At 55.1% G+C, this 17673-nt stretch overlaps 51 non-coding genes across 51 annotated transcripts; all 51 read left to right on the top strand.

Moving 5' to 3' along the window:
* The first annotated feature begins 397 nt into the window (after positions 1-397).
* Trnah-gug (transfer RNA histidin (anticodon GUG)) lies at positions 398-469 on the top strand. Its single transcript has one exon. It is a non-coding gene; the product is annotated as a tRNA-His (tRNA).
* Positions 470-756: 287 nt separating this feature from the next.
* On the top strand, positions 757-838 carry Trnal-aag (transfer RNA leucine (anticodon AAG)). Its single transcript has one exon. It is a non-coding gene; the product is annotated as a tRNA-Leu (tRNA).
* Positions 839-1271: 433 nt separating this feature from the next.
* Positions 1272-1343, top strand: Trnae-cuc (transfer RNA glutamic acid (anticodon CUC)). The gene has a single exon. It is a non-coding gene; the product is annotated as a tRNA-Glu (tRNA).
* Positions 1344-1725: 382 nt separating this feature from the next.
* On the top strand, positions 1726-1797 carry Trnah-gug (transfer RNA histidin (anticodon GUG)). Its single transcript has one exon. It is a non-coding gene; the product is annotated as a tRNA-His (tRNA).
* A 288-nt stretch (positions 1798-2085) lies between these two features.
* On the top strand, positions 2086-2167 carry Trnal-aag (transfer RNA leucine (anticodon AAG)). The gene has a single exon. It is a non-coding gene; the product is annotated as a tRNA-Leu (tRNA).
* Positions 2168-2245: 78 nt separating this feature from the next.
* Trnal-cag (transfer RNA leucine (anticodon CAG)) lies at positions 2246-2327 on the top strand. The gene has a single exon. It is a non-coding gene; the product is annotated as a tRNA-Leu (tRNA).
* A 273-nt stretch (positions 2328-2600) lies between these two features.
* Positions 2601-2672, top strand: Trnae-cuc (transfer RNA glutamic acid (anticodon CUC)). The gene has a single exon. It is a non-coding gene; the product is annotated as a tRNA-Glu (tRNA).
* A 382-nt stretch (positions 2673-3054) lies between these two features.
* Positions 3055-3126, top strand: Trnah-gug (transfer RNA histidin (anticodon GUG)). Its single transcript has one exon. It is a non-coding gene; the product is annotated as a tRNA-His (tRNA).
* A 288-nt stretch (positions 3127-3414) lies between these two features.
* Trnal-aag (transfer RNA leucine (anticodon AAG)) lies at positions 3415-3496 on the top strand. Its single transcript has one exon. It is a non-coding gene; the product is annotated as a tRNA-Leu (tRNA).
* A 77-nt stretch (positions 3497-3573) lies between these two features.
* Trnal-cag (transfer RNA leucine (anticodon CAG)) lies at positions 3574-3655 on the top strand. Its single transcript has one exon. It is a non-coding gene; the product is annotated as a tRNA-Leu (tRNA).
* A 272-nt stretch (positions 3656-3927) lies between these two features.
* Trnae-cuc (transfer RNA glutamic acid (anticodon CUC)) lies at positions 3928-3999 on the top strand. Its single transcript has one exon. It is a non-coding gene; the product is annotated as a tRNA-Glu (tRNA).
* A 382-nt stretch (positions 4000-4381) lies between these two features.
* On the top strand, positions 4382-4453 carry Trnah-gug (transfer RNA histidin (anticodon GUG)). Its single transcript has one exon. It is a non-coding gene; the product is annotated as a tRNA-His (tRNA).
* Positions 4454-4741: 288 nt separating this feature from the next.
* On the top strand, positions 4742-4823 carry Trnal-aag (transfer RNA leucine (anticodon AAG)). The gene has a single exon. It is a non-coding gene; the product is annotated as a tRNA-Leu (tRNA).
* A 78-nt stretch (positions 4824-4901) lies between these two features.
* Trnal-cag (transfer RNA leucine (anticodon CAG)) lies at positions 4902-4983 on the top strand. The gene has a single exon. It is a non-coding gene; the product is annotated as a tRNA-Leu (tRNA).
* Positions 4984-5257: 274 nt separating this feature from the next.
* On the top strand, positions 5258-5329 carry Trnae-cuc (transfer RNA glutamic acid (anticodon CUC)). The gene has a single exon. It is a non-coding gene; the product is annotated as a tRNA-Glu (tRNA).
* A 382-nt stretch (positions 5330-5711) lies between these two features.
* Trnah-gug (transfer RNA histidin (anticodon GUG)) lies at positions 5712-5783 on the top strand. The gene has a single exon. It is a non-coding gene; the product is annotated as a tRNA-His (tRNA).
* A 288-nt stretch (positions 5784-6071) lies between these two features.
* Trnal-aag (transfer RNA leucine (anticodon AAG)) lies at positions 6072-6153 on the top strand. Its single transcript has one exon. It is a non-coding gene; the product is annotated as a tRNA-Leu (tRNA).
* Positions 6154-6231: 78 nt separating this feature from the next.
* Positions 6232-6313, top strand: Trnal-cag (transfer RNA leucine (anticodon CAG)). Its single transcript has one exon. It is a non-coding gene; the product is annotated as a tRNA-Leu (tRNA).
* A 274-nt stretch (positions 6314-6587) lies between these two features.
* On the top strand, positions 6588-6660 carry Trnae-cuc (transfer RNA glutamic acid (anticodon CUC)). Its single transcript has one exon. It is a non-coding gene; the product is annotated as a tRNA-Glu (tRNA).
* Positions 6661-7042: 382 nt separating this feature from the next.
* On the top strand, positions 7043-7114 carry Trnah-gug (transfer RNA histidin (anticodon GUG)). The gene has a single exon. It is a non-coding gene; the product is annotated as a tRNA-His (tRNA).
* A 288-nt stretch (positions 7115-7402) lies between these two features.
* Positions 7403-7484, top strand: Trnal-aag (transfer RNA leucine (anticodon AAG)). The gene has a single exon. It is a non-coding gene; the product is annotated as a tRNA-Leu (tRNA).
* Positions 7485-7561: 77 nt separating this feature from the next.
* On the top strand, positions 7562-7643 carry Trnal-cag (transfer RNA leucine (anticodon CAG)). Its single transcript has one exon. It is a non-coding gene; the product is annotated as a tRNA-Leu (tRNA).
* Positions 7644-7916: 273 nt separating this feature from the next.
* On the top strand, positions 7917-7988 carry Trnae-cuc (transfer RNA glutamic acid (anticodon CUC)). Its single transcript has one exon. It is a non-coding gene; the product is annotated as a tRNA-Glu (tRNA).
* A 382-nt stretch (positions 7989-8370) lies between these two features.
* On the top strand, positions 8371-8442 carry Trnah-gug (transfer RNA histidin (anticodon GUG)). Its single transcript has one exon. It is a non-coding gene; the product is annotated as a tRNA-His (tRNA).
* Positions 8443-8730: 288 nt separating this feature from the next.
* On the top strand, positions 8731-8812 carry Trnal-aag (transfer RNA leucine (anticodon AAG)). The gene has a single exon. It is a non-coding gene; the product is annotated as a tRNA-Leu (tRNA).
* Positions 8813-8890: 78 nt separating this feature from the next.
* On the top strand, positions 8891-8972 carry Trnal-cag (transfer RNA leucine (anticodon CAG)). The gene has a single exon. It is a non-coding gene; the product is annotated as a tRNA-Leu (tRNA).
* Positions 8973-9246: 274 nt separating this feature from the next.
* Trnae-cuc (transfer RNA glutamic acid (anticodon CUC)) lies at positions 9247-9318 on the top strand. The gene has a single exon. It is a non-coding gene; the product is annotated as a tRNA-Glu (tRNA).
* A 382-nt stretch (positions 9319-9700) lies between these two features.
* Trnah-gug (transfer RNA histidin (anticodon GUG)) lies at positions 9701-9772 on the top strand. Its single transcript has one exon. It is a non-coding gene; the product is annotated as a tRNA-His (tRNA).
* Positions 9773-10060: 288 nt separating this feature from the next.
* Trnal-aag (transfer RNA leucine (anticodon AAG)) lies at positions 10061-10142 on the top strand. Its single transcript has one exon. It is a non-coding gene; the product is annotated as a tRNA-Leu (tRNA).
* Positions 10143-10220: 78 nt separating this feature from the next.
* Trnal-cag (transfer RNA leucine (anticodon CAG)) lies at positions 10221-10302 on the top strand. The gene has a single exon. It is a non-coding gene; the product is annotated as a tRNA-Leu (tRNA).
* Positions 10303-10576: 274 nt separating this feature from the next.
* Positions 10577-10648, top strand: Trnae-cuc (transfer RNA glutamic acid (anticodon CUC)). The gene has a single exon. It is a non-coding gene; the product is annotated as a tRNA-Glu (tRNA).
* A 382-nt stretch (positions 10649-11030) lies between these two features.
* Trnah-gug (transfer RNA histidin (anticodon GUG)) lies at positions 11031-11102 on the top strand. The gene has a single exon. It is a non-coding gene; the product is annotated as a tRNA-His (tRNA).
* A 288-nt stretch (positions 11103-11390) lies between these two features.
* Trnal-aag (transfer RNA leucine (anticodon AAG)) lies at positions 11391-11472 on the top strand. The gene has a single exon. It is a non-coding gene; the product is annotated as a tRNA-Leu (tRNA).
* Positions 11473-11550: 78 nt separating this feature from the next.
* Trnal-cag (transfer RNA leucine (anticodon CAG)) lies at positions 11551-11632 on the top strand. Its single transcript has one exon. It is a non-coding gene; the product is annotated as a tRNA-Leu (tRNA).
* A 274-nt stretch (positions 11633-11906) lies between these two features.
* Trnae-cuc (transfer RNA glutamic acid (anticodon CUC)) lies at positions 11907-11978 on the top strand. Its single transcript has one exon. It is a non-coding gene; the product is annotated as a tRNA-Glu (tRNA).
* A 382-nt stretch (positions 11979-12360) lies between these two features.
* Positions 12361-12432, top strand: Trnah-gug (transfer RNA histidin (anticodon GUG)). The gene has a single exon. It is a non-coding gene; the product is annotated as a tRNA-His (tRNA).
* Positions 12433-12720: 288 nt separating this feature from the next.
* Positions 12721-12802, top strand: Trnal-aag (transfer RNA leucine (anticodon AAG)). The gene has a single exon. It is a non-coding gene; the product is annotated as a tRNA-Leu (tRNA).
* Positions 12803-12880: 78 nt separating this feature from the next.
* On the top strand, positions 12881-12962 carry Trnal-cag (transfer RNA leucine (anticodon CAG)). The gene has a single exon. It is a non-coding gene; the product is annotated as a tRNA-Leu (tRNA).
* Positions 12963-13236: 274 nt separating this feature from the next.
* On the top strand, positions 13237-13308 carry Trnae-cuc (transfer RNA glutamic acid (anticodon CUC)). Its single transcript has one exon. It is a non-coding gene; the product is annotated as a tRNA-Glu (tRNA).
* A 382-nt stretch (positions 13309-13690) lies between these two features.
* Positions 13691-13762, top strand: Trnah-gug (transfer RNA histidin (anticodon GUG)). Its single transcript has one exon. It is a non-coding gene; the product is annotated as a tRNA-His (tRNA).
* A 288-nt stretch (positions 13763-14050) lies between these two features.
* Trnal-aag (transfer RNA leucine (anticodon AAG)) lies at positions 14051-14132 on the top strand. The gene has a single exon. It is a non-coding gene; the product is annotated as a tRNA-Leu (tRNA).
* A 78-nt stretch (positions 14133-14210) lies between these two features.
* Trnal-cag (transfer RNA leucine (anticodon CAG)) lies at positions 14211-14292 on the top strand. The gene has a single exon. It is a non-coding gene; the product is annotated as a tRNA-Leu (tRNA).
* Positions 14293-14566: 274 nt separating this feature from the next.
* Positions 14567-14638, top strand: Trnae-cuc (transfer RNA glutamic acid (anticodon CUC)). Its single transcript has one exon. It is a non-coding gene; the product is annotated as a tRNA-Glu (tRNA).
* A 382-nt stretch (positions 14639-15020) lies between these two features.
* On the top strand, positions 15021-15092 carry Trnah-gug (transfer RNA histidin (anticodon GUG)). Its single transcript has one exon. It is a non-coding gene; the product is annotated as a tRNA-His (tRNA).
* Positions 15093-15380: 288 nt separating this feature from the next.
* Positions 15381-15462, top strand: Trnal-aag (transfer RNA leucine (anticodon AAG)). The gene has a single exon. It is a non-coding gene; the product is annotated as a tRNA-Leu (tRNA).
* Positions 15463-15540: 78 nt separating this feature from the next.
* Positions 15541-15622, top strand: Trnal-cag (transfer RNA leucine (anticodon CAG)). The gene has a single exon. It is a non-coding gene; the product is annotated as a tRNA-Leu (tRNA).
* A 274-nt stretch (positions 15623-15896) lies between these two features.
* Positions 15897-15968, top strand: Trnae-cuc (transfer RNA glutamic acid (anticodon CUC)). Its single transcript has one exon. It is a non-coding gene; the product is annotated as a tRNA-Glu (tRNA).
* A 382-nt stretch (positions 15969-16350) lies between these two features.
* Positions 16351-16422, top strand: Trnah-gug (transfer RNA histidin (anticodon GUG)). Its single transcript has one exon. It is a non-coding gene; the product is annotated as a tRNA-His (tRNA).
* A 288-nt stretch (positions 16423-16710) lies between these two features.
* On the top strand, positions 16711-16792 carry Trnal-aag (transfer RNA leucine (anticodon AAG)). Its single transcript has one exon. It is a non-coding gene; the product is annotated as a tRNA-Leu (tRNA).
* A 78-nt stretch (positions 16793-16870) lies between these two features.
* Positions 16871-16952, top strand: Trnal-cag (transfer RNA leucine (anticodon CAG)). Its single transcript has one exon. It is a non-coding gene; the product is annotated as a tRNA-Leu (tRNA).
* Positions 16953-17226: 274 nt separating this feature from the next.
* Positions 17227-17298, top strand: Trnae-cuc (transfer RNA glutamic acid (anticodon CUC)). Its single transcript has one exon. It is a non-coding gene; the product is annotated as a tRNA-Glu (tRNA).
* Positions 17299-17673: the final 375 nt, after the last annotated feature.

Genomic DNA, 17673 nt, shown 5'->3' with positions numbered 1-17673 from the left:
ATTCCCGGTACCGGAAATGCGCATTTTGCTGCTCCTCTTATGCGACTTGGCCCGACTTAGCTCGACTGACGCTCCGCTGACGCTTGCAGAAAACTACGTTAAGTACGATTCGGCGTGACAAGTGACGGCGAGAGCGATGCGACATCTGTCCACCTCTAATCGAGGCACATACCTGTGGTCATCAGACTTGGAGGACTGCAAGACATTGCCACTGGGGTTGAATGCAGCTAACCACACTGCTTGGTGTCCTAACAGCGCAGACACGTTCGTTTGCCAGTATACATATAATGGAGATCGCGTCTGACACAGCTGTGGGGAGACGCAGTGGTGTGTGGGCCGAGCTTTGCTGTTCATCGCCACTTGCAGTCGCGAGAACTGCTGTCGGCGGTGCTTCCGTGCCGTGATCGTCTAGTGGTTAGGACATTGCGTTGTGGCCGCAATAACCCAGGTTCGAATCCTGGTCACGGCAATTTTTAAACTTTTTGCCTTGCTGTCGCTGCAGTGACGATTGTGACTCAGTGTTTGAAAACACGGTGCCCTCTTGATTTTTCACTCATGTTCGCAGGCTGCAGGTGGCACTACCAATTCATTATCAACACGTAATGCCGCCGCACCAGAGCGCGGGCAGCTGCCTGTGTAGTGAATCTCTCTTCGAAGAAGGCATTTGTTTGAGGTGCAATGGATGAGCAGCCAGTCGCAGCAGAACAGGAAGCTGTGTCGTGGACTGTTTCTACAAAAGCGAAGAACACTGGCACAGGTAGCGTGGCCGAGCGGTCTAAGGCGCTGGTTTAAGGCACCAGTCTCTTCGGAGGCGTGGGTTCGAATCCCACCGCTGCCAATTTTTTCTCGTTTTTTGTGCCATTGCGGTGTTTTCTCGTGGGGTAGAACGCAGCTCCTCTGACCGCCGTGCGGCGTCGGTAGCGTGGCCGAGCGGTCTAAGGCGCTGGTTTCAGCACCAGTCTCCTCGGAGGCGTGGGTTCGAATCCCACCGCTGCCAATGTTTTCTGTCTCGAAAGCCGGAGCACTGACTACCCGCGACGAACAGCGCAGCAAGCCGTGAGCGTCTCTTTTCTTAAATTGTCGCAGCACAGTGCGCGGTGCAACGACATGATTCACAGGCGCAGTTTGGTGTCATGATGGCTGGCGTTCGTCTCCGCGAAATGTGTCCCGAGCATGCCGTTGTACAAAGAGGGAGCGCCTATGTTTACAGTTGTCGTTAAGTAGCGTGCGTATAGCTTGCTGTGTTCGCTGGAGGAGCCCTTGTGCCGTTGTCCGGTGTGGTCTAGTGGCTAGGATACCTGGCTCTCACCCAGGAGGCCCGGGTTCGATTCCCGGTACCGGAAATGCGCATTTTGCTGCTCCTCTTATGCGACTTGGCCCGACTTAGCTCGACTGACGCTCCGCTGACGCTTGCAGAAAACTACGTTAAGTACGATTCGGCGTGACAAGTGACGGCGAGAGCGATGCGACATCTGTCCACCTCTAATCGAGGCACATACCTGTGGTCATCAGACTTGGAGGACTGCAAGACATTGCCACTGGGGTTGAATGCAGCTAACCACACTGCTTGGTGTCCTAACAGCGCAGACACGTTCGTTTGCCAGTATACATATAATGGAGATCGCGTCTGACACAGCTGTGGGGAGACGCAGTGGTGTGTGGGCCGAGCTTTGCTGTTCATCGCCACTTGCAGTCGCGAGAACTGCTGTCGGCGGTGCTTCCGTGGCCGTGATCGTCTAGTGGTTAGGACATTGCGTTGTGGCCGCAATAACCCAGGTTCGAATCCTGGTCACGGCAATTTTTAAACTTTTTGCCTTGCTGTCGCTGCAGTGACGATTGTGACTCAGTGTTTGAAAACACGGTGCCCTCTTGATTTTTCACTCATGTTCCGCAGGCTGCAGGTGGCACTACCAATTCATTATCAACACGTAATGCCGCCGCACCAGAGCGCGGGCAGCTGCCTGTGTAGTGAATCTCTCTTCGAAGAAGGCATTTGTTTGAGGTGCAATGGATGAGCAGCCAGTCGCAGCAGAACAGGAAGCTGTGTCGTGGACTGTTTCTACAAAAGCGAAGAACACTGGCACAGGTAGCGTGGCCGAGCGGTCTAAGGCGCTGGTTTAAGGCACCAGTCTCTTCGGAGGCGTGGGTTCGAATCCCACCGCTGCCAATTTTTTCTCGTTTTTTGTGCCATTGCGGTGTTTTCTCGTGGGGTAGAACGCAGCTCCTCTGACCGCCGTGCGGCGTCGGTAGCGTGGCCGAGCGGTCTAAGGCGCTGGTTTCAGGCACCAGTCTCCTCGGAGGCGTGGGTTCGAATCCCACCGCTGCCAATGTTTTCTGTCTCGAAAGCCGGAGCACTGACTACCCGCGACGAAACAGCGCAGCAAGCCGTGAGCGTCTCTTTCTTAATTGTCGCAGCACAGTGCGCGGTGCAACGACATGATTCACAGGCGCAGTTTGGTGTCATGATGGCTGGCGTTCGTCTCCGCGAAATGTGTCCCGAGCATGCCGTTGTACAAAGAGGGAGCGCCTATGTTTACAGTTGTCGTTAAGTAGCGTGCGTATAGCTTGCTGTGTTCGCTGGAGGAGCCCTTGTGCCGTTGTCCGGTGTGGTCTAGTGGCTAGGATACCTGGCTCTCACCCAGGAGGCCCGGGTTCGATTCCCGGTACCGGAAATGCGCATTTTGCTGCTCCTCTTATGCGACTTGGCCCGACTTAGCTCGACTGACGCTCCGCTGACGCTTGCAGAAAACTACGTTAAGTACGATTCGGCGTGACAAGTGACGGCGAGAGCGATGCGACATCTGTCCACCTCTAATCGAGGCACATACCTGTGGTCATCAGACTTGGAGGACTGCAAGACATTGCCACTGGGGTTGAATGCAGCTAACCACACTGCTTGGTGTCCTAACAGCGCAGACACGTTCGTTTGCCAGTATACATATAATGGAGATCGCGTCTGACACAGCTGTGGGGAGACGCAGTGGTGTGTGGGCCGAGCTTTGCTGTTCATCGCCACTTGCAGTCGCGAGAACTGCTGTCGGCGGTGCTTCCGTGGCCGTGATCGTCTAGTGGTTAGGACATTGCGTTGTGGCCGCAATAACCCAGGTTCGAATCCTGGTCACGGCAATTTTTAAACTTTTTGCCTTGCTGTCGCTGCAGTGACGATTGTGACTCAGTGTTTGAAAACACGGTGCCCTCTTGATTTTTCACTCATGTTCCGCAGGCTGCAGGTGGCACTACCAATTCATTATCAACACGTAATGCCGCCGCACCAGAGCGCGGGCAGCTGCCTGTGTAGTGAATCTCTCTTCGAAGAAGGCATTTGTTTGAGGTGCAATGGATGAGCAGCCAGTCGCAGCAGAACAGGAAGCTGTGTCGTGGACTGTTTCTACAAAAGCGAAGAACACTGGCACAGGTAGCGTGGCCGAGCGGTCTAAGGCGCTGGTTTAAGGCACCAGTCTCTTCGGAGGCGTGGGTTCGAATCCCACCGCTGCCAATTTTTTCTCGTTTTTTGTGCCATTGCGGTGTTTTCTCGTGGGTAGAACGCAGCTCCTCTGACCGCCGTGCGGCGTCGGTAGCGTGGCCGAGCGGTCTAAGGCGCTGGTTTCAGGCACCAGTCTCCTCGGAGGCGTGGGTTCGAATCCCACCGCTGCCAATGTTTTCTGTCTCGAAAGCCGGAGCACTGACTACCCGCGACGAACAGCGCAGCAAGCCGTGAGCGTCTCTTTCTTAAATTGTCGCAGCACAGTGCGCGGTGCAACGACATGATTCACAGGCGCAGTTTGTGTCATGATGGCTGGCGTTCGTCTCCGCGAAATGTGTCCCGAGCATGCCGTTGTACAAAGAGGGAGCGCCTATGTTTACAGTTGTCGTTAAGTAGCGTGCGTATAGCTTGCTGTGTTCGCTGGAGGAGCCCTTGTGCCGTTGTCCGGTGTGGTCTAGTGGCTAGGATACCTGGCTCTCACCCAGGAGGCCCGGGTTCGATTCCCGGTACCGGAAATGCGCATTTTGCTGCTCCTCTTATGCGACTTGGCCCGACTTAGCTCGACTGACGCTCCGCTGACGCTTGCAGAAAACTACGTTAAGTACGATTCGGCGTGACAAGTGACGGCGAGAGCGATGCGACATCTGTCCACCTCTAATCGAGGCACATACCTGTGGTCATCAGACTTGGAGGACTGCAAGACATTGCCACTGGGGTTGAATGCAGCTAACCACACTGCTTGGTGTCCTAACAGCGCAGACACGTTCGTTTGCCAGTATACATATAATGGAGATCGCGTCTGACACAGCTGTGGGGAGACGCAGTGGTGTGTGGGCCGAGCTTTGCTGTTCATCGCCACTTGCAGTCGCGAGAACTGCTGTCGGCGGTGCTTCCGTGGCCGTGATCGTCTAGTGGTTAGGACATTGCGTTGTGGCCGCAATAACCCAGGTTCGAATCCTGGTCACGGCAATTTTTAAACTTTTTGCCTTGCTGTCGCTGCAGTGACGATTGTGACTCAGTGTTTGAAAACACGGTGCCCTCTTGATTTTTCACTCATGTTCCGCAGGCTGCAGGTGGCACTACCAATTCATTATCAACACGTAATGCCGCCGCACCAGAGCGCGGGCAGCTGCCTGTGTAGTGAATCTCTCTTCGAAGAAGGCATTTGTTTGAGGTGCAATGGATGAGCAGCCAGTCGCAGCAGAACAGGAAGCTGTGTCGTGGACTGTTTCTACAAAAGCGAAGAACACTGGCACAGGTAGCGTGGCCGAGCGGTCTAAGGCGCTGGTTTAAGGCACCAGTCTCTTCGGAGGCGTGGGTTCGAATCCCACCGCTGCCAATTTTTTCTCGTTTTTTGTGCCATTGCGGTGTTTTCTCGTGGGGTAGAACGCAGCTCCTCTGACCGCCGTGCGGCGTCGGTAGCGTGGCCGAGCGGTCTAAGGCGCTGGTTTCAGGCACCAGTCTCCTCGGAGGCGTGGGTTCGAATCCCACCGCTGCCAATGTTTTCTGTCTCGAAAGCCGGAGCACTGACTACCCGCGACGAAACAGCGCAGCAAGCCGTGAGCGTCTCTTTCTTAAATTGTCGCAGCACAGTGCGCGGTGCAACGACATGATTCACAGGCGCAGTTTGGTGTCATGATGGCTGGCGTTCGTCTCCGCGAAATGTGTCCCGAGCATGCCGTTGTACAAAGAGGGAGCGCCTATGTTTACAGTTGTCGTTAAGTAGCGTGCGTATAGCTTGCTGTGTTCGCTGGAGGAGCCCTTGTGCCGTTGTCCGGTGTGGTCTAGTGGCTAGGATACCTGGCTCTCACCCAGGAGGCCCGGGTTCGATTCCCGGTACCGGAAATGCGCATTTTGCTGCTCCTCTTATGCGACTTGGCCCGACTTAGCTCGACTGACGCTCCGCTGACGCTTGCAGAAAACTACGTTAAGTACGATTCGGCGTGACAAGTGACGGCGAGAGCGATGCGACATCTGTCCACCTCTAATCGAGGCACATACCTGTGGTCATCAGACTTGGAGGACTGCAAGACATTGCCACTGGGGTTGAATGCAGCTAACCACACTGCTTGGTGTCCTAACAGCGCAGACACGTTCGTTTGCCAGTATACATATAATGGAGATCGCGTCTGACACAGCTGTGGGGAGACGCAGTGGTGTGTGGGCCGAGCTTTGCTGTTCATCGCCACTTGCAGTCGCGAGAACTGCTGTCGGCGGTGCTTCCGTGGCCGTGATCGTCTAGTGGTTAGGACATTGCGTTGTGGCCGCAATAACCCAGGTTCGAATCCTGGTCACGGCAATTTTTAAACTTTTTGCCTTGCTGTCGCTGCAGTGACGATTGTGACTCAGTGTTTGAAAACACGGTGCCCTCTTGATTTTTCACTCATGTTCCGCAGGCTGCAGGTGGCACTACCAATTCATTATCAACACGTAATGCCGCCGCACCAGAGCGCGGGCAGCTGCCTGTGTAGTGAATCTCTCTTCGAAGAAGGCATTTGTTTGAGGTGCAATGGATGAGCAGCCAGTCGCAGCAGAACAGGAAGCTGTGTCGTGGACTGTTTCTACAAAAGCGAAGAACACTGGCACAGGTAGCGTGGCCGAGCGGTCTAAGGCGCTGGTTTAAGGCACCAGTCTCTTCGGAGGCGTGGGTTCGAATCCCACCGCTGCCAATTTTTTCTCGTTTTTTGTGCCATTGCGGTGTTTTCTCGTGGGGTAGAACGCAGCTCCTCTGACCGCCGTGCGGCGTCGGTAGCGTGGCCGAGCGGTCTAAGGCGCTGGTTTCAGGCACCAGTCTCCTCGGAGGCGTGGGTTCGAATCCCACCGCTGCCAATGTTTTCTGTCTCGAAAGCCGGAGCACTGACTACCCGCGACGAAACAGCGCAGCAAGCCGTGAGCGTCTCTTTCTTAAATTGTCGCAGCACAGTGCGCGGTGCAACGACATGATTCACAGGCGCAGTTTGGTGTCATGATGGCTGGCGTTCGTCTCCGCGAAATGTGTCCCGAGCATGCCGTTGTACAAAGAGGGAGCGCCTATGTTTACAGTTGTCGTTAAGTAGCGTGCGTATAGCTTGCTGTGTTCGCTGGAGGAGCCCTTGTGCCGTTGTCCGGTGTGGGTCTAGTGGCTAGGATACCTGGCTCTCACCCAGGAGGCCCGGGTTCGATTCCCGGTACCGGAAATGCGCATTTTGCTGCTCCTCTTATGCGACTTGGCCCGACTTAGCTCGACTGACGCTCCGCTGACGCTTGCAGAAAACTACGTTAAGTACGATTCGGCGTGACAAGTGACGGCGAGAGCGATGCGACATCTGTCCACCTCTAATCGAGGCACATACCTGTGGTCATCAGACTTGGAGGACTGCAAGACATTGCCACTGGGGTTGAATGCAGCTAACCACACTGCTTGGTGTCCTAACAGCGCAGACACGTTCGTTTGCCAGTATACATATAATGGAGATCGCGTCTGACACAGCTGTGGGGAGACGCAGTGGTGTGTGGGCCGAGCTTTGCTGTTCATCGCCACTTGCAGTCGCGAGAACTGCTGTCGGCGGTGCTTCCGTGGCCGTGATCGTCTAGTGGTTAGGACATTGCGTTGTGGCCGCAATAACCCAGGTTCGAATCCTGGTCACGGCAATTTTTAAACTTTTTGCCTTGCTGTCGCTGCAGTGACGATTGTGACTCAGTGTTTGAAAACACGGTGCCCTCTTGATTTTTCACTCATGTTCCGCAGGCTGCAGGTGGCACTACCAATTCATTATCAACACGTAATGCCGCCGCACCAGAGCGCGGGCAGCTGCCTGTGTAGTGAATCTCTCTTCGAAGAAGGCATTTGTTTGAGGTGCAATGGATGAGCAGCCAGTCGCAGCAGAACAGGAAGCTGTGTCGTGGACTGTTTCTACAAAAGCGAAGAACACTGGCACAGGTAGCGTGGCCGAGCGGTCTAAGGCGCTGGTTTAAGGCACCAGTCTCTTCGGAGGCGTGGGTTCGAATCCCACCGCTGCCAATTTTTTCTCGTTTTTTGTGCCATTGCGGTGTTTTCTCGTGGGTAGAACGCAGCTCCTCTGACCGCCGTGCGGCGTCGGTAGCGTGGCCGAGCGGTCTAAGGCGCTGGTTTCAGGCACCAGTCTCCTCGGAGGCGTGGGTTCGAATCCCACCGCTGCCAATGTTTTCTGTCTCGAAAGCCGGAGCACTGACTACCCGCGACGAAACAGCGCAGCAAGCCGTGAGCGTCTCTTTCTTAAATTGTCGCAGCACAGTGCGCGGTGCAACGACATGATTCACAGGCGCAGTTTGGTGTCATGATGGCTGGCGTTCGTCTCCGCGAATGTGTCCCGAGCATGCCGTTGTACAAAGAGGGAGCGCCTATGTTTACAGTTGTCGTTAAGTAGCGTGCGTATAGCTTGCTGTGTTCGCTGGAGGAGCCCTTGTGCCGTTGTCCGGTGTGGTCTAGTGGCTAGGATACCTGGCTCTCACCCAGGAGGCCCGGGTTCGATTCCCGGTACCGGAAATGCGCATTTTGCTGCTCCTCTTATGCGACTTGGCCCGACTTAGCTCGACTGACGCTCCGCTGACGCTTGCAGAAAACTACGTTAAGTACGATTCGGCGTGACAAGTGACGGCGAGAGCGATGCGACATCTGTCCACCTCTAATCGAGGCACATACCTGTGGTCATCAGACTTGGAGGACTGCAAGACATTGCCACTGGGGTTGAATGCAGCTAACCACACTGCTTGGTGTCCTAACAGCGCAGACACGTTCGTTTGCCAGTATACATATAATGGAGATCGCGTCTGACACAGCTGTGGGGAGACGCAGTGGTGTGTGGGCCGAGCTTTGCTGTTCATCGCCACTTGCAGTCGCGAGAACTGCTGTCGGCGGTGCTTCCGTGGCCGTGATCGTCTAGTGGTTAGGACATTGCGTTGTGGCCGCAATAACCCAGGTTCGAATCCTGGTCACGGCAATTTTTAAACTTTTTGCCTTGCTGTCGCTGCAGTGACGATTGTGACTCAGTGTTTGAAAACACGGTGCCCTCTTGATTTTTCACTCATGTTCCGCAGGCTGCAGGTGGCACTACCAATTCATTATCAACACGTAATGCCGCCGCACCAGAGCGCGGGCAGCTGCCTGTGTAGTGAATCTCTCTTCGAAGAAGGCATTTGTTTGAGGTGCAATGGATGAGCAGCCAGTCGCAGCAGAACAGGAAGCTGTGTCGTGGACTGTTTCTACAAAAGCGAAGAACACTGGCACAGGTAGCGTGGCCGAGCGGTCTAAGGCGCTGGTTTAAGGCACCAGTCTCTTCGGAGGCGTGGGTTCGAATCCCACCGCTGCCAATTTTTTCTCGTTTTTTGTGCCATTGCGGTGTTTTCTCGTGGGGTAGAACGCAGCTCCTCTGACCGCCGTGCGGCGTCGGTAGCGTGGCCGAGCGGTCTAAGGCGCTGGTTTCAGGCACCAGTCTCCTCGGAGGCGTGGGTTCGAATCCCACCGCTGCCAATGTTTTCTGTCTCGAAAGCCGGAGCACTGACTACCCGCGACGAAACAGCGCAGCAAGCCGTGAGCGTCTCTTTCTTAAATTGTCGCAGCACAGTGCGCGGTGCAACGACATGATTCACAGGCGCAGTTTGGTGTCATGATGGCTGGCGTTCGTCTCCGCGAAATGTGTCCCGAGCATGCCGTTGTACAAAGAGGGAGCGCCTATGTTTACAGTTGTCGTTAAGTAGCGTGCGTATAGCTTGCTGTGTTCGCTGGAGGAGCCCTTGTGCCGTTGTCCGGTGTGGTCTAGTGGCTAGGATACCTGGCTCTCACCCAGGAGGCCCGGGTTCGATTCCCGGTACCGGAAATGCGCATTTTGCTGCTCCTCTTATGCGACTTGGCCCGACTTAGCTCGACTGACGCTCCGCTGACGCTTGCAGAAAACTACGTTAAGTACGATTCGGCGTGACAAGTGACGGCGAGAGCGATGCGACATCTGTCCACCTCTAATCGAGGCACATACCTGTGGTCATCAGACTTGGAGGACTGCAAGACATTGCCACTGGGGTTGAATGCAGCTAACCACACTGCTTGGTGTCCTAACAGCGCAGACACGTTCGTTTGCCAGTATACATATAATGGAGATCGCGTCTGACACAGCTGTGGGGAGACGCAGTGGTGTGTGGGCCGAGCTTTGCTGTTCATCGCCACTTGCAGTCGCGAGAACTGCTGTCGGCGGTGCTTCCGTGGCCGTGATCGTCTAGTGGTTAGGACATTGCGTTGTGGCCGCAATAACCCAGGTTCGAATCCTGGTCACGGCAATTTTTAAACTTTTTGCCTTGCTGTCGCTGCAGTGACGATTGTGACTCAGTGTTTGAAAACACGGTGCCCTCTTGATTTTTCACTCATGTTCCGCAGGCTGCAGGTGGCACTACCAATTCATTATCAACACGTAATGCCGCCGCACCAGAGCGCGGGCAGCTGCCTGTGTAGTGAATCTCTCTTCGAAGAAGGCATTTGTTTGAGGTGCAATGGATGAGCAGCCAGTCGCAGCAGAACAGGAAGCTGTGTCGTGGACTGTTTCTACAAAAGCGAAGAACACTGGCACAGGTAGCGTGGCCGAGCGGTCTAAGGCGCTGGTTTAAGGCACCAGTCTCTTCGGAGGCGTGGGTTCGAATCCCACCGCTGCCAATTTTTTCTCGTTTTTTGTGCCATTGCGGTGTTTTCTCGTGGGGTAGAACGCAGCTCCTCTGACCGCCGTGCGGCGTCGGTAGCGTGGCCGAGCGGTCTAAGGCGCTGGTTTCAGGCACCAGTCTCCTCGGAGGCGTGGGTTCGAATCCCACCGCTGCCAATGTTTTCTGTCTCGAAAGCCGGAGCACTGACTACCCGCGACGAAACAGCGCAGCAAGCCGTGAGCGTCTCTTTCTTAAATTGTCGCAGCACAGTGCGCGGTGCAACGACATGATTCACAGGCGCAGTTTGGTGTCATGATGGCTGGCGTTCGTCTCCGCGAAATGTGTCCCGAGCATGCCGTTGTACAAAGAGGGAGCGCCTATGTTTACAGTTGTCGTTAAGTAGCGTGCGTATAGCTTGCTGTGTTCGCTGGAGGAGCCCTTGTGCCGTTGTCCGGTGTGGTCTAGTGGCTAGGATACCTGGCTCTCACCCAGGAGGCCCGGGTTCGATTCCCGGTACCGGAAATGCGCATTTTGCTGCTCCTCTTATGCGACTTGGCCCGACTTAGCTCGACTGACGCTCCGCTGACGCTTGCAGAAAACTACGTTAAGTACGATTCGGCGTGACAAGTGACGGCGAGAGCGATGCGACATCTGTCCACCTCTAATCGAGGCACATACCTGTGGTCATCAGACTTGGAGGACTGCAAGACATTGCCACTGGGGTTGAATGCAGCTAACCACACTGCTTGGTGTCCTAACAGCGCAGACACGTTCGTTTGCCAGTATACATATAATGGAGATCGCGTCTGACACAGCTGTGGGGAGACGCAGTGGTGTGTGGGCCGAGCTTTGCTGTTCATCGCCACTTGCAGTCGCGAGAACTGCTGTCGGCGGTGCTTCCGTGGCCGTGATCGTCTAGTGGTTAGGACATTGCGTTGTGGCCGCAATAACCCAGGTTCGAATCCTGGTCACGGCAATTTTTAAACTTTTTGCCTTGCTGTCGCTGCAGTGACGATTGTGACTCAGTGTTTGAAAACACGGTGCCCTCTTGATTTTTCACTCATGTTCCGCAGGCTGCAGGTGGCACTACCAATTCATTATCAACACGTAATGCCGCCGCACCAGAGCGCGGGCAGCTGCCTGTGTAGTGAATCTCTCTTCGAAGAAGGCATTTGTTTGAGGTGCAATGGATGAGCAGCCAGTCGCAGCAGAACAGGAAGCTGTGTCGTGGACTGTTTCTACAAAAGCGAAGAACACTGGCACAGGTAGCGTGGCCGAGCGGTCTAAGGCGCTGGTTTAAGGCACCAGTCTCTTCGGAGGCGTGGGTTCGAATCCCACCGCTGCCAATTTTTTCTCGTTTTTTGTGCCATTGCGGTGTTTTCTCGTGGGGTAGAACGCAGCTCCTCTGACCGCCGTGCGGCGTCGGTAGCGTGGCCGAGCGGTCTAAGGCGCTGGTTTCAGGCACCAGTCTCCTCGGAGGCGTGGGTTCGAATCCCACCGCTGCCAATGTTTTCTGTCTCGAAAGCCGGAGCACTGACTACCCGCGACGAAACAGCGCAGCAAGCCGTGAGCGTCTCTTTCTTAAATTGTCGCAGCACAGTGCGCGGTGCAACGACATGATTCACAGGCGCAGTTTGGTGTCATGATGGCTGGCGTTCGTCTCCGCGAAATGTGTCCCGAGCATGCCGTTGTACAAAGAGGGAGCGCCTATGTTTACAGTTGTCGTTAAGTAGCGTGCGTATAGCTTGCTGTGTTCGCTGGAGGAGCCCTTGTGCCGTTGTCCGGTGTGGTCTAGTGGCTAGGATACCTGGCTCTCACCCAGGAGGCCCGGGTTCGATTCCCGGTACCGGAAATGCGCATTTTGCTGCTCCTCTTATGCGACTTGGCCCGACTTAGCTCGACTGACGCTCCGCTGACGCTTGCAGAAAACTACGTTAAGTACGATTCGGCGTGACAAGTGACGGCGAGAGCGATGCGACATCTGTCCACCTCTAATCGAGGCACATACCTGTGGTCATCAGACTTGGAGGACTGCAAGACATTGCCACTGGGGTTGAATGCAGCTAACCACACTGCTTGGTGTCCTAACAGCGCAGACACGTTCGTTTGCCAGTATACATATAATGGAGATCGCGTCTGACACAGCTGTGGGGAGACGCAGTGGTGTGTGGGCCGAGCTTTGCTGTTCATCGCCACTTGCAGTCGCGAGAACTGCTGTCGGCGGTGCTTCCGTGGCCGTGATCGTCTAGTGGTTAGGACATTGCGTTGTGGCCGCAATAACCCAGGTTCGAATCCTGGTCACGGCAATTTTTAAACTTTTTGCCTTGCTGTCGCTGCAGTGACGATTGTGACTCAGTGTTTGAAAACACGGTGCCCTCTTGATTTTTCACTCATGTTCCGCAGGCTGCAGGTGGCACTACCAATTCATTATCAACACGTAATGCCGCCGCACCAGAGCGCGGGCAGCTGCCTGTGTAGTGAATCTCTCTTCGAAGAAGGCATTTGTTTGAGGTGCAATGGATGAGCAGCCAGTCGCAGCAGAACAGGAAGCTGTGTCGTGGACTGTTTCTACAAAAGCGAAGAACACTGGCACAGGTAGCGTGGCCGAGCGGTCTAAGGCGCTGGTTTAAGGCACCAGTCTCTTCGGAGGCGTGGGTTCGAATCCCACCGCTGCCAATTTTTTCTCGTTTTTTGTGCCATTGCGGTGTTTTCTCGTGGGGTAGAACGCAGCTCCTCTGACCGCCGTGCGGCGTCGGTAGCGTGGCCGAGCGGTCTAAGGCGCTGGTTTCAGGCACCAGTCTCCTCGGAGGCGTGGGTTCGAATCCCACCGCTGCCAATGTTTTCTGTCTCGAAAGCCGGAGCACTGACTACCCGCGACGAAACAGCGCAGCAAGCCGTGAGCGTCTCTTTCTTAAATTGTCGCAGCACAGTGCGCGGTGCAACGACATGATTCACAGGCGCAGTTTGGTGTCATGATGGCTGGCGTTCGTCTCCGCGAAATGTGTCCCGAGCATGCCGTTGTACAAAGAGGGAGCGCCTATGTTTACAGTTGTCGTTAAGTAGCGTGCGTATAGCTTGCTGTGTTCGCTGGAGGAGCCCTTGTGCCGTTGTCCGGTGTGGTCTAGTGGCTAGGATACCTGGCTCTCACCCAGGAGGCCCGGGTTCGATTCCCGGTACCGGAAATGCGCATTTTGCTGCTCCTCTTATGCGACTTGGCCCGACTTAGCTCGACTGACGCTCCGCTGACGCTTGCAGAAAACTACGTTAAGTACGATTCGGCGTGACAAGTGACGGCGAGAGCGATGCGACATCTGTCCACCTCTAATCGAGGCACATACCTGTGGTCATCAGACTTGGAGGACTGCAAGACATTGCCACTGGGGTTGAATGCAGCTAACCACACTGCTTGGTGTCCTAACAGCGCAGACACGTTCGTTTGCCAGTATACATATAATGGAGATCGCGTCTGACACAGCTGTGGGGAGACGCAGTGGTGTGTGGGCCGAGCTTTGCTGTTCATCGCCACTTGCAGTCGCGAGAACTGCTGTCGGCGGTGCTTCCGTGGCCGTGATCGTCTAGTGGTTAGGACATTGCGTTGTGGCCGCAATAACCCAGGTTCGAATCCTGGTCACGGCAATTTTTAAACTTTTTGCCTTGCTGTCGCTGCAGTGACGATTGTGACTCAGTGTTTGAAAACACGGTGCCCTCTTGATTTTTCACTCATGTTCCGCAGGCTGCAGGTGGCACTACCAATTCATTATCAACACGTAATGCCGCCGCACCAGAGCGCGGGCAGCTGCCTGTGTAGTGAATCTCTCTTCGAAGAAGGCATTTGTTTGAGGTGCAATGGATGAGCAGCCAGTCGCAGCAGAACAGGAAGCTGTGTCGTGGACTGTTTCTACAAAAGCGAAGAACACTGGCACAGGTAGCGTGGCCGAGCGGTCTAAGGCGCTGGTTTAAGGCACCAGTCTCTTCGGAGGCGTGGGTTCGAATCCCACCGCTGCCAATTTTTTCTCGTTTTTTGTGCCATTGCGGTGTTTTCTCGTGGGGTAGAACGCAGCTCCTCTGACCGCCGTGCGGCGTCGGTAGCGTGGCCGAGCGGTCTAAGGCGCTGGTTTCAGGCACCAGTCTCCTCGGAGGCGTGGGTTCGAATCCCACCGCTGCCAATGTTTTCTGTCTCGAAAGCCGGAGCACTGACTACCCGCGACGAAACAGCGCAGCAAGCCGTGAGCGTCTCTTTCTTAAATTGTCGCAGCACAGTGCGCGGTGCAACGACATGATTCACAGGCGCAGTTTGGTGTCATGATGGCTGGCGTTCGTCTCCACGAAATGTGTCCCGAGCATGCCGTTGTACAAAGAGGGAGCGCCTATGTTTACAGTTGTCGTTAAGTAGCGTGCGTATAGCTTGCTGTGTTCGCTGGAGGAGCCCTTGTGCCGTTGTCCGGTGTGGTCTAGTGGCTAGGATACCTGGCTCTCACCCAGGAGGCCCGGGTTCGATTCCCGGTACCGGAAATGCGCATTTTGCTGCTCCTCTTATGCGACTTGGCCCGACTTAGCTCGACTGACGCTCCGCTGACGCTTGCAGAAAACTACGTTAAGTACGATTCGGCGTGACAAGTGACGGCGAGAGCGATGCGACATCTGTCCACCTCTAATCGAGGCACATACCTGTGGTCATCAGACTTGGAGGACTGCAAGACATTGCCACTGGGGTTGAATGCAGCTAACCACACTGCTTGGTGTCCTAACAGCGCAGACACGTTCGTTTGCCAGTATACATATAATGGAGATCGCGTCTGACACAGCTGTGGGGAGACGCAGTGGTGTGTGGGCCGAGCTTTGCTGTTCATCGCCACTTGCAGTCGCGAGAACTGCTGTCGGCGGTGCTTCCGTGGCCGTGATCGTCTAGTGGTTAGGACATTGCGTTGTGGCCGCAATAACCCAGGTTCGAATCCTGGTCACGGCAATTTTTAAACTTTTTGCCTTGCTGTCGCTGCAGTGACGATTGTGACTCAGTGTTTGAAAACACGGTGCCCTCTTGATTTTTCACTCATGTTCCGCAGGCTGCAGGTGGCACTACCAATTCATTATCAACACGTAATGCCGCCGCACCAGAGCGCGGGCAGCTGCCTGTGTAGTGAATCTCTCTTCGAAGAAGGCATTTGTTTGAGGTGCAATGGATGAGCAGCCAGTCGCAGCAGAACAGGAAGCTGTGTCGTGGACTGTTTCTACAAAAGCGAAGAACACTGGCACAGGTAGCGTGGCCGAGCGGTCTAAGGCGCTGGTTTAAGGCACCAGTCTCTTCGGAGGCGTGGGTTCGAATCCCACCGCTGCCAATTTTTTCTCGTTTTTTGTGCCATTGCGGTGTTTTCTCGTGGGGTAGAACGCAGCTCCTCTGACCGCCGTGCGGCGTCGGTAGCGTGGCCGAGCGGTCTAAGGCGCTGGTTTCAGGCACCAGTCTCCTCGGAGGCGTGGGTTCGAATCCCACCGCTGCCAATGTTTTCTGTCTCGAAAGCCGGAGCACTGACTACCCGCGACGAAACAGCGCAGCAAGCCGTGAGCGTCTCTTTCTTAAATTGTCGCAGCACAGTGCGCGGTGCAACGACATGATTCACAGGCGCAGTTTGGTGTCATGATGGCTGGCGTTCGTCTCCGCGAAATGTGTCCCGAGCATGCCGTTGTACAAAGAGGGAGCGCCTATGTTTACAGTTGTCGTTAAGTAGCGTGCGTATAGCTTGCTGTGTTCGCTGGAGGAGCCCTTGTGCCGTTGTCCGGTGTGGTCTAGTGGCTAGGATACCTGGCTCTCACCCAGGAGGCCCGGGTTCGATTCCCGGTACCGGAAATGCGCATTTTGCTGCTCCTCTTATGCGACTTGGCCCGACTTAGCTCGACTGACGCTCCGCTGACGCTTGCAGAAAACTACGTTAAGTACGATTCGGCGTGACAAGTGACGGCGAGAGCGATGCGACATCTGTCCACCTCTAATCGAGGCACATACCTGTGGTCATCAGACTTGGAGGACTGCAAGACATTGCCACTGGGGTTGAATGCAGCTAACCACACTGCTTGGTGTCCTAACAGCGCAGACACGTTCGTTTGCCAGTATACATATAATGGAGATCGCGTCTGACACAGCTGTGGGGAGACGCAGTGGTGTGTGGGCCGAGCTTTGCTGTTCATCGCCACTTGCAGTCGCGAGAACTGCTGTCGGCGGTGCTTCCGTGGCCGTGATCGTCTAGTGGTTAGGACATTGCGTTGTGGCCGCAATAACCCAGGTTCGAATCCTGGTCACGGCAATTTTTAAACTTTTTGCCTTGCTGTCGCTGCAGTGACGATTGTGACTCAGTGTTTGAAAACACGGTGCCCTCTTGATTTTTCACTCATGTTCCGCAGGCTGCAGGTGGCACTACCAATTCATTATCAACACGTAATGCCGCCGCACCAGAGCGCGGGCAGCTGCCTGTGTAGTGAATCTCTCTTCGAAGAAGGCATTTGTTTGAGGTGCAATGGATGAGCAGCCAGTCGCAGCAGAACAGGAAGCTGTGTCGTGGACTGTTTCTACAAAAGCGAAGAACACTGGCACAGGTAGCGTGGCCGAGCGGTCTAAGGCGCTGGTTTAAGGCACCAGTCTCTTCGGAGGCGTGGGTTCGAATCCCACCGCTGCCAATTTTTTCTCGTTTTTTGTGCCATTGCGGTGTTTTCTCGTGGGGTAGAACGCAGCTCCTCTGACCGCCGTGCGGCGTCGGTAGCGTGGCCGAGCGGTCTAAGGCGCTGGTTTCAGGCACCAGTCTCCTCGGAGGCGTGGGTTCGAATCCCACCGCTGCCAATGTTTTCTGTCTCGAAAGCCGGAGCACTGACTACCCGCGACGAAACAGCGCAGCAAGCCGTGAGCGTCTCTTTCTTAAATTGTCGCAGCACAGTGCGCGGTGCAACGACATGATTCACAGGCGCAGTTTGGTGTCATGATGGCTGGCGTTCGTCTCCGCGAAATGTGTCCCGAGCATGCCGTTGTACAAAGAGGGAGCGCCTATGTTTACAGTTGTCGTTAAGTAGCGTGCGTATAGCTTGCTGTGTTCGCTGGAGGAGCCCTTGTGCCGTTGTCCGGTGTGGTCTAGTGGCTAGGATACCTGGCTCTCACCCAGGAGGCCCGGGTTCGATTCCCGGTACCGGAAATGCGCATTTTGCTGCTCCTCTTATGCGACTTGGCCCGACTTAGCTCGACTGACGCTCCGCTGACGCTTGCAGAAAACTACGTTAAGTACGATTCGGCGTGACAAGTGACGGCGAGAGCGATGCGACATCTGTCCACCTCTAATCGAGGCACATACCTGTGGTCATCAGACTTGGAGGACTGCAAGACATTGCCACTGGGGTTGAATGCAGCTAACCACACTGCTTGGTGTCCTAACAGCGCAGACACGTTCGTTTGCCAGTATACATATAATGGAGATCGCGTCTGACACAGCTGTGGGGAGACGCAGTGGTGTGTGGGCCGAGCTTTGCTGTTCATCGCCACTTGCAGTCGCGAGAACTGCTGTCGGCGGTGC

The sequence above is a fragment of the Schistocerca cancellata genome, chromosome 1 (genome assembly GCF_023864275.1).
Source record: "Schistocerca cancellata isolate TAMUIC-IGC-003103 chromosome 1, iqSchCanc2.1, whole genome shotgun sequence".
NCBI lineage: Eukaryota > Metazoa > Arthropoda > Insecta > Orthoptera > Acrididae > Schistocerca > Schistocerca cancellata.
This window is presented reverse-complemented; position numbering and strand designations above follow the sequence as displayed.